Source organism: Condylura cristata, unplaced genomic scaffold (genome assembly GCF_000260355.1).
Source record: "Condylura cristata isolate star-nosed mole 26May11 unplaced genomic scaffold, ConCri1.0 scaffold00014, whole genome shotgun sequence".
Classification (NCBI taxonomy): domain Eukaryota; kingdom Metazoa; phylum Chordata; class Mammalia; order Eulipotyphla; family Talpidae; genus Condylura; species Condylura cristata.
The window spans coordinates 42,188,789-42,199,451 of NW_004567115.1; positions in this window are offsets into that span (position 1 = coordinate 42,188,789).

The window sequence follows — 10,663 nt, forward strand, 5'->3', positions numbered from 1 at the left end:
CCTTGTCCTCTTTTCCTACCGAATAACCCCATTACCGCCTCACCCCCTAACCCTCAACTCCCCACTGCTTTTTTTTTTTTTCCACCTTGTGAATTATTCTTTCTGAATTACCAAAATGGACTACACAGGATTCCAGGAGAGTACTTCGGGAGACAAGATTTTGAGACAATCTTTCTGTTTTTATTCCTCAAAGGATAGCAATACTTTTCATTTATTTACTCATTTAAAAAAATTTCAAACTGTGTCCATTTATTCAGGACACATTAATTGAGGACTTCCTGGGAGAGTATTCAGTCACTGCCAGAGGGTTCTTTTCTAGGTAACAGAGGAGACACTTCTTTAGAGAAGTGCCTAGAAACCCAAGAGGCAAGAAAGTTCTGTAATCAGAGCCCTCACCGTGGGTTAAGTCTATCTTGATCACCTATCAGCTGGGAGTCTTTAGAGAGTTTCTTACTCTTTCTGTGCATCATTTTCTCACAGGACTATTCCAGAATTAAATGACAGGTATTCAGCACATAAACACACTGGTTACACCTGTTAAGTGTGAGCCGTTTGCATGAATAGCAGCAATGTGTTTAGCAAACCTGAAGTCCTCAACGTTCAAATGGTTTTGGCTAGAGAAAGGGTTTGACAACTTTTAAGGCATATGCATCCTTAGTTAACTCCTCAATACGATTAAAGGTCTTTCAGATTATTTCCATTTTAGAAAGGATTGTTCTTGAATGTTTCTAGAAATTAACTCGACGAACTCTACATACATCTAAATGAGGTGTAGGCCAAGGTTAATTATGAAATGTGGTTCGAAATAGGATATGTTAGCTGCCTTTTTGGCTTTGATAAGCATGGTAGCCTCAGATACTTAACACAGACTTTACCTTCCCTTTGGTAGCAGTAAATGGTTTCATGAAAGGAGTCTGAAGTTGTGGACCAAATAAAATAGCAAAAATTACCCCTGTACATGTTCATGTACAGGCCTGTGACCTTTTAAATATGTATTATGTATAGACATCCATTTTTTGAGTGTGAAATAGTTCTTTCCCTCTTTTTCCAGTCATTGGTGACAAAATCCAAGGAACCAAAACTGAAGAGGCTTTAGTCATCAACTCATAAAATGCAGCTTCTCAATCTTAAGCAATTTGGTGAATTTTCTATTTGGCTTCTAGAATGGGGTCGGTGAGAAGGTTGAAGAGAGCTGATTGATGGAAGCTGGGTGATGACTTAGGCCAGAGAGATGGGTAGGGAAGTGGTTCCTTAGGGCAGGCTAATGGGATGCTTGGGCATGTTTGAAAAGTGCACAGGAAAAAAAAAAAAAAAACCCATTGCCATAGAGAAAGTACAGGAAGGAGTTACCCTCGGGAGAGCTTACCTGACAATGAGAAACTGGAAACTCTAGAATAAATTGATTACCAGAGAAATCAGACAGGAGTGAGTTGGAGAGGAACACTGCAGAGAGCCCTCTTGAGGGACAGAGATGAGTAAGCAAACTTCACAACTCATTGCTGCCTTTTTAAAGACTTGGTTTAGGACTGTTTGAGTATAGAATTAAAGAGACCAGCGCTTCTGGATTCAATCATTTGTTAAATATTTATTTACTGCTTATTCTCTTCTTGGAAATACATTCAAAATTTAACCGATAGCCAAGTCCATTTATTGTTCAGGAAGAGCAACTGTTTGTCTTTTAGGGGCTTAATAATTTCATGTCATTGCATGTCTTCAGAGAGGTATGTACAAGCTGTCAAGGAAAGCAGAGGGATGGTTGTGTTAATGCTAACTGAGGGGTGCCAAGGGACACCAAACTCTTAACAGGTACCTGATCTAAAGGGATCCAGTCATTTGTGCTCACAAAGACAAAGGAAACATACTCACTGTATGCTTCGTATGCATAGACAGATTTTTAATAGAACTAGGGTACATAGGGAAGAGAACAAAGGATATTCCTAATAAAAGTCTGCTAATAAGCATCCCACATTACCCATTCCTTCAAGGGCAAATGCCCAAACAGGGTTGGCCCAAAGCAGGGCTGCTGAGGCCTGAATCTTCCCAGTACTCTAAGGTACCTTCTGGTTAAGGCAGGTACGGGGCAAAGGAGCAAAATCAAAGACTGAATCTAGGTAGTGACTGCCGTTATCCCTGCCTCAGACAGCCGTTCTATGTGGCTCTCACCAGGTCTCTCTACATGTCTGTTCTTCACATGTGTCCTTCCAAGTTCCAGGTTCTTGGGTGCACATCAAAAAAAGGGAAGCCAGAGCCCCTTAAGAGCCTACCTGCTTGTGTGTTCTGTGGCTGCAACTTGCTGCTCATCCATACCCTTATGTCTCACTCTGGGCTCTGGGACACTGGTTCATGGGAGACTGGACCTGTAATCCAAGGACATTTACACAATCAAGGATGGGAAAATGGCATCTTTCCTTTGTGGAGGCAGTAATGGTTGTTTCTAGTGGACAGAAATTCTCAGTTGGGTTAGAAACATCAACGTCTCTCATCGTCCTTCTTGTGATATTGGTTCTGCTTAGGATTGAAAAGCAAACAGGATCACACAAAGGCTACTTGCCTCTCTTACTACTTTCATTTAAAACTGATATGTCCCTCATGTGATCATGTGACAGATTTATCACAGAGCCTCTTTCTTAACCTACAAAGAAGTCAAACTTACACACCAAATTTGCCCAAAAGAATTTTGCTAAAGTTCCTAGTTGACATGCATTGTGAGCTAGAATATTCAGGCAGTTTTGGGTTGTGAATACATCTGGAAAATATGTTTTGTTATTTATTTATTTATTGATTGATTGGAAGAACTGGGGTATAGGCCAGAGATGCAGAGATATAGGCTGGGAGGATTCACCAGAGACAGAGTGGGGAGCAGAGCAAGCAGATCGACTGAAATACATTGCTGAGGGAGCAGCGGGCGGGTCAGGAGAGGTCTGCCATGCCATGTAGGTTAGCTCTATGGTTAGCTCCAACTGTAGAGGTGATGGTGCTGAGACTTAACCCCTAGGCCACCAGGGAAGCTCTATTTTCTCTTCTAAACAACTAAACTTAGCAGCTGGACTCATCTGCAGGACTGCCATACAGAATCCCATAGGCTGTTTTCAACACATAAATCAGCTATCTGAATCATACACAGCTTGGGCTTTTTTACTGAGACTAAGTTGTATTTTCCCATACTGTTTATTTTCTCATCATTCTGGAGGCCTAAAGTCCCTGGTCAAGGTACTGGTCTGTTTGCTTTCTCCTGAGGCCTCTCTCCTTGGCCTGCGGATATCACCTTCTCACCTGCTGTGTCTTCTTCTGGCTTTCCCTCCACCTGCCCATCCTGGGGTGTCACTTCCTCTTCTTTTAAGGACACCAGTTATATCCTAGTGGCCTTATCTAATATCAGTCATCTTTTATAAGGCTCTACCTACAAATATAGTCACATTAGGGGTAGGGCTTCCACATAATGAATTTTGGGGGAGACACGCTTCTGTCCACGACAACAATGAAAACATCCAGCATTTATCACGTAATATCTGAGAGCTGAGAATTCAGGAGCAATTTGGGGGTTCTGGTTCAGAATGTCTCAATAAGACCATCAAGATAATTGGGTGTAATATGTGAAAGCTTGGCTGGAGCTTTTGTTCTCATTGTTGTTTTTCATTTTTACTTTATTACATGTTTAGTGAAATAAGTCAGAGAGAAAAAGATAAATACCAATGCTATCATGGATAGCAGGAGTGTGAGGCTCCAGGAAAAGAAAAGAAAAGAAAGAAGAGAAAAGAAAAAGGAAAGAAGAGAAAAGAAAAGAAAAAGTCAATCAGTGTCTTAACTGTACTTCTAGCATCCTGAAGTGTGAAACAAACACCCAATTTTGGGCATGGGTGCCCACTGGCTCACTGTGCCCAAAGTTGTTCATTCACATGATGTGTTAGCTGCCAGGAGTTCTGTAACACAGTGCCCAAGACCAGGTTTCTTCAATGTACTGGAGGCTAAAAGTATATGGTTAAGATATTGGTTGACGTTTTTTTTTTCTTCCTGGTACCTTATGCTCCTGCTGTGAGTGAAACCATCAGTATTTTTCTTTTCCTCTCTGACTGATTTCACTAAGCATGTAATAAAGTAAAAACTAAAAACAACGAGCAACATAAACCAGAGAAAATTGGGGGGGGGGCGGAATGAGGGAGAAAGAGGTGTATAGGATCAAATCTGGGACGGGAAGAACACATGGGACTATGGTGATGGCACATGGGTGAAGTGGTGGTGGGAAGTCCACGGGGATTGCAACTGAGATGAAAAAATGCACAAAATGAAGAATGATGTAAAAAATTAATTAATTTTAAAAAAGATACTGGTTGATGGGATTGGTTTTGCTGACATGTGTAAGGAAGAAATTATTCCAGATCTCGCCTAGATTTTGATGGTGTCCTGGCAGTCTTTGTCACTGCTTAAAGTTGCAGCATTCTCATGTCTACCTGACATCCATGCGGTGTTCTCTTGGCATGTGTTTCTCTGTCACCCTCTCCAGGCAGCTGCATGACTGTACCCATGACATGAATAGAGAACTTCTCTTGGGTTAAGTGCTCCAAGGAGACAACAAGAGGACTTTTATGGCCTCCTCTTGCAAATCATACTGCCATTTCAGCCACATTCCAGTCATCATAAGTGAATCTTTAAGTCAAGTCCACTTTCAAGGAGATCTGTCTTTGGAAGGAAGGTCGTAAAATCTGGACATATTTAAAGGGAGGCAGGTGAGATCAAGTTAGACAGTAAAATTGGTCATCTATATGGTATAAGGTTAAGGCAATAATCAAGCCATAGAGATTTAGCCTTTCATAAATACAAGTCAAGACTTAAAAGAAAGGAGGAACTACTTGAATGGTTAGATGACTAACTTCTGGTGAGCCTTCTGGGTTTAAAATCAATAGCAAAGATATGTGTATAATACTGTTTCACCTGACTACTAACTATATGATGTGGACTTAGGGAAAAGAGAGAAGAAGTTTTGTCTTTTGACATTTTTTTTTAAGATTTATTATTATTTTTTATGCAGAACTAGGGTACAGACCAGAGGTGCAGGGGTGGTGAGAAGATTCACCAGAGGCAGAGTGGGGAGCAAGCAGATCGATGAAGTACACTGCTGAGGGGAGCAGCGGGTGGGTCAGGAGAGGTCTGCCACGCCATGTGGGTCACCTCTGGGGTGGGGATCGAACTCATGCTGAAGTGACTTTAGCTTCTCAGTGCTGTGCTTTAACCCACTGAGCCACCAGGGAGGGCCCACCCTTTTGACTTTTTAAAAAGATTTATTTCTTTATGCATACAAGAACTGGAGTACAGGCCAGAGACGCAAGGGGTGAGAGGATTCACCAAGACAGAGTGGGGAGCAGAACAGGTAGATCTACTGAAATACACTGATGAGAGGAGCAGTGATGGGCCAGGAGAGGTCTCTGTGTCATGTGGGTCAGCTCCAGGCTAGGAATTGAACTTGAGCTGCAGTGGCTGTGGATAGCTTCATAGTGCTGCACTTTAACCTGCAGCACCACCAGGAAGGGCCCTTGACTTTTTTGGGGGGGGGTTTAAAAAAAAAAGACCAGTATGCAGGTGGCAGCTGAAACAAAATTCACAAGAGGCTTTAAGGTATCATTGCCTTTGGCAAGTTGAGCTCCCAAATCAACTCAATTGATTTGAAAAATATTTGTTTTCTCACTTTCATAGGTGCCAACACCTTAATAGGCCCTGGAGAGGATGGAAAAGTACAGAATGCTGTCAATATATCATAATATAATGATGCCATCTTTGGTATTGAGTACTGTAGTTTTGGTTATTGAAAGGAAACAGTTCTTTGGGAAATGACTTCTCAGTGAGACCCAAAGGTTGAGTAGAAATTGTTGAAGAAAGAATGGATGAGGAAAGAAACCACTCCCAGCAAGAGCAACAGAGTGAGCAAAGATTTCCTGGGTGAATGAAGGATGGTATATTTAAGGTTGGAGACCAGAAAGTAAAACATTGTGTTTGAAGAGATGAAACTAGGAAGAGAGTCAGATATCACATCATATTAACTCTTGTAGGTGATGCTCAAGTGTATTTAGTTCTTCTAAGAGTAAGGGAAAACGCTGGAAAGTTGAGGTTGGAGAATAAAACTAGGAGTAGAGAAGGTGTGGCAGGTACATAAATGTTGAGGGGCACATAGGATAAGTAATTTTGTCTTCAACATGCAAGATGGATCAGAGGGAGTAAAAATGGGTGAAAGGACGTCAGCTAGGAGGTTCCTATTATGATTCAAATGAGAGCTGACTTTATTCTTTTTGCTGAGAATTGACTATGAGGGTAGAAACTGAGAAAAGAGGACAGATAAGTAAGTAACATTGACAGCATTTGATGGGTTAGAAATGGGCGAAAGTTAGAAAGGAATGACAAAGAATGATTGTGGTTGGCAGAGCTGGGTGAGGTAGTAATTACTGGGTTAGAAGAGGCTTAGAATTGGATAGCACTATTGTGAGTTTAGAAATAATGACAGAGATCACTCTATTATTTTTACATAAACTGGGGTACCAGAGGGAAGAATGGTGGATATTATAATCACAAGACTGGGGTACCAGTCTTGTGGATTGGGCAAATGGATTGGGCAAGAAATGTGGTATAGGATTTGTATTAATTATTCTTTCTTTTTTGGACAAGAAGTAGAATGGTGACAGGAGGGGAGCAGAGGTGAGACACATACCTTCTTTGCAGAGTGAATGTCTCTTCCAAACTACCCCCTGATAATTAGTGTTTTTGTGGAGCACTTGACTAAATCAGGCTGACAGGGAGTGTTTTCTCTTCCTCTGTCCTCCTTCTTTGTCTTCAAACTCTCTATGGTAGTGCCCCTTTCATCAGAAAAGGTTAAGGCCAATCGTTCCACTTGGCATTCTGAGACCATGCACATGTACATATTTAGAATGGATAGCACCTCTATTCCTATTTTTATTCTTCAACCTCGGCACTTCAGTGTTTTCCCTTATACTTGGGAGACGAACTAAGTATTGACCATCACATACAAGACTCAGTGTGATGTGGTATCTGAGTCTTTTCTGAATATGTACATGGTCATTTTTAAAGGCCACTCTGGCTACTAAGTAGGAAAAGTATTGGAGAAAGGAACATGAGTAAGTTAGGTGCTTTTATGTAGTGATGGTAGCAGAGACACTCCATGGGCAGCGTTGAGATTTGTGATGGATTGATGTGGAGAGAGAAGCCAACAGTGAGCCCATGTGTTAATTTCCTATAACTACTATAACAAATAACATAAACTGGGTGGCTTAAACCAACAGACATTTGTCTCATATATCCAGAGGTAAGAATTGTGAAGCCAAGAGGTCAGCAGAGTCAGATTGCTTCCAAAGGTCCAAAGTTATTAAGGAGGGTGGGGGGGCATCACGCTGTGTTTGCTCTGGTGGTTGTAACCCTTGGCTAATGCCTCACAGCAGAAGCTCTGGTTTCTGCCTTTGTCTTCCCCTGGTCTTCTCTCCCATTACATGTCTCTGTCTCATCCTTCTTCTATGGACGCTAGTCACTGAATTGAGAAGCCGCCCCAACCCATCTAGCATTGTTGGCATCTACAATCATCCCATTTACAAATAAGGTTGACTTGCATATCTTCTGTGTGCATCTGATTTTGGGGGGATGCTATTCAAATCACTAATAAAGCCTAAAAGATAAAAGTCTAAGAGATAAGAGGAGAACCAAAGGTAGGCAGTGAGAAGGACCACTAAGGAAGAGAGTGCTTTGAGAGGGACTGAATACTGCATAGAGACAAACTCACCTGTAACCTCACAACTCCACAGTCCTCTCGCCAGCCACCATTTGACTTCTCTCCCAGGACACTTTGCAGGCATCTCAAATTCAACATATTGGTAGATGAACCATGCTGTTTCCCCCAAACCTGCTTCTTATGTTTTTGATGTGGAGAGAGAAGCCAACAGTGAGTCCGTGTATTAAATTCCTATAACTAGCAAACAGTGCCACTGTGTTCTTCAAACCAGAAAATTCTAATAAGATCATCCTAAATTATGTCTTGAAAATGCCTACTTTTCTCTAGCTCCTGCACACAGTCTACATATCACTATCATCCCTTTTTCTTGTTGCCTGTAACATAGCCTCCCTGCATCTTGTATAATCACACCACAGAGCGTAGGGTAGTTAATGATAACCTGGTTACTGCAGAGGCTGGGAAGAAGGGCTGTTTGCTAAAGGAATCAGTCATATAGAGTGAGTGATAAACGTCTGAATGTGTAAATAGCTCACAGGTTTTCATTTTGACAGGAATCAAGGCAAATGATTTGCACGTGTGTCTTGGTGGTAATTATTTAGCTATTATTATACAAATAGTTATATTATTATAGTTATACTAGCGTGAACTCTTCATAGGTGATAGTGAGACTGTCCTTAGAACTGAAAATGACCAGTTTTGGGGTGACTCCCCATGTATGTGTGTCAGGGATGGAAGGAAAGACTCTCTTACAGAGTCTGTTGCAAGCCTTGGAGGGAGAAAAATAAATCAGCTTCCTAAATGTAATCCCATCAAGTTTAGCCCCTTCAATAAACTGCAATTAACTCTTGAACAACTGGGCTTGCATTGTGTGGGTCTACTGATGTAAACTTTCATATAGTAGATGATGTAGACTGAAAATAGTAAATACAGTAAAGTATTGTAAATGTATTTTCTCTTCCTTGTGATTTTCTTAATAACATTTTCTTTTCTCTGACTTATTTTATTATGACTAATAGCATATAATACATGTACCATAAAAAATATGTGTCCATTGATTGTTTATGTTATTGGAAAGGCTTCTGGTCAATAACAGCCTATTATCATCGCTCTTCTTACATTAGTAGTTATGTTTGGGGGACTTAAAAGTCAGATATGAATTTTCAGCTGCATGAGGGGTCAGTGGTCCTAACCCTCATATTGTTCAGGGGGCAACTGTAGTTATAATTTCTTTCCTTCGAGGTCCCTTCTATCCCAATTAAGTTTTGACCTATAGTTCTGTTGCCTCTTGAAAGATATTGTCTCATCTGTGACCTTTACAGAGAATCAAAGCCCAGCCTTTTATATCCTATCCAACTTTTAGAATTAATATACTGATGTCAATTCAACTGATTGATGCTTGTTCTTCCCTGGTAAAAAGTGATTTTTGTGAGTTCCACCTCCTTCTGCTACCTGAAATCAGGGTCCCAGGCGTTTAAGCATTTCTTGAGTGTTTTTCTCTATCTGTACCTGCATCACAGCTATTGATGGGAAAATCTGACACTTTTATGTGCTCATGTATGGAAATGAATACAATGGTCTGTTTTCTTTCATTTGTGCCTACAGACTCACTGAGAGAATGTAAGATACATTGAAGAAGAATTAGATCCAGGGACTATAGAATTAAGGGAGTGGGGAAAAGGTGATAGGCTGAAGACAGAATTGCTTGCCCTGGACTCTCTCTCCTCCTGTCATGTGAGCTGGGGCACGTGTTTCATGCCGTGTTTCCCCTTCAGCCATGCAGGGGAGACCAGTCCTCTCTTACGTCCATTAGTAAACTCCAGCCCATGGGCCAAATTGGGCCCTCCCTTATTTTTGAATTGTCTTTATATTTTATCAATGCTTGAAAATTCAAAAGAAGAATATTTTTAAATGATATGTGAAAATTATAAAAATATACATTTCAGTATCCACAAATAAACTCTATTGGAACACCTTTTTTAAAAACTCTGGCTACTTGTGTATTGTAGTAGGGTCATAAGGATACAACAGAAGCTACATGGCCTGCAATGTTTAAAATACTACTTGGTCCTTTACAGGAAAATCTTGTTTAGCTCTGCTCTAGCCCATGACTAAACTCAAAATAAAATGATGGTGGGATCCTTAAAGTCCACAGGGAGCAAAATGGGACCATAAGACTGGTTGGGTCTTCTTTAAGCCACTACTTTATATAAAAAAGATACAATAGTCTCTTCTTTTTCCTAGCACAAAATAAATACTGAAAATGGAGTGTTGCTATAGCAATATTGGGGCCTCAAGGTAGTCTACCACAAAATGAGGGAGGAATGTTGGGGCAGAGTTGCCACTAAATAATGTTTGCCACTAAATAAAGTCAGGTGTAAGCATTAGCCTTAGAGAGTAACTGTAGCCAGGATTATACACACTTAAACTGCATAGAAGCTAACAGACAAAGCTTACAAAACCCCAGAGGGATTTTATTGCCACAAAATCCCACAGTCCAAGCCTACATAGGCCCTGGGGGCCAACTGCTCACAGAGTGAGCAGACTGTGAAGTCCACAGCAGCAGGGAGAACAGCCACTCTAATGCCACCCGAATGTGGCTGCAGATCATAAGCAACAGTGAGGACCCTCCAGGGCCAGGCTGGAATCAGGGGGCACAATGGACAAAGCAGTCCTTGGGGCACAGAACAAGTCTAAGCAAAGGTCATACTCTGGGGGACCCACTGGATTTCTGATTGTTAAAGTGTAGTTTTCATAAAAGTAAAATTCATGACATCTATCCACATATACTATGAGCACACGTTCAAGATTTTACTTAATTATGAGGGAATATGAGGGAACACCTGTGTATAATTATCTATCTATCTATCTATCTATCTATCTATCTATCTATCTATCTATCTATCTATCTATCTATCTATCTATCTATCTATCTATCTATCT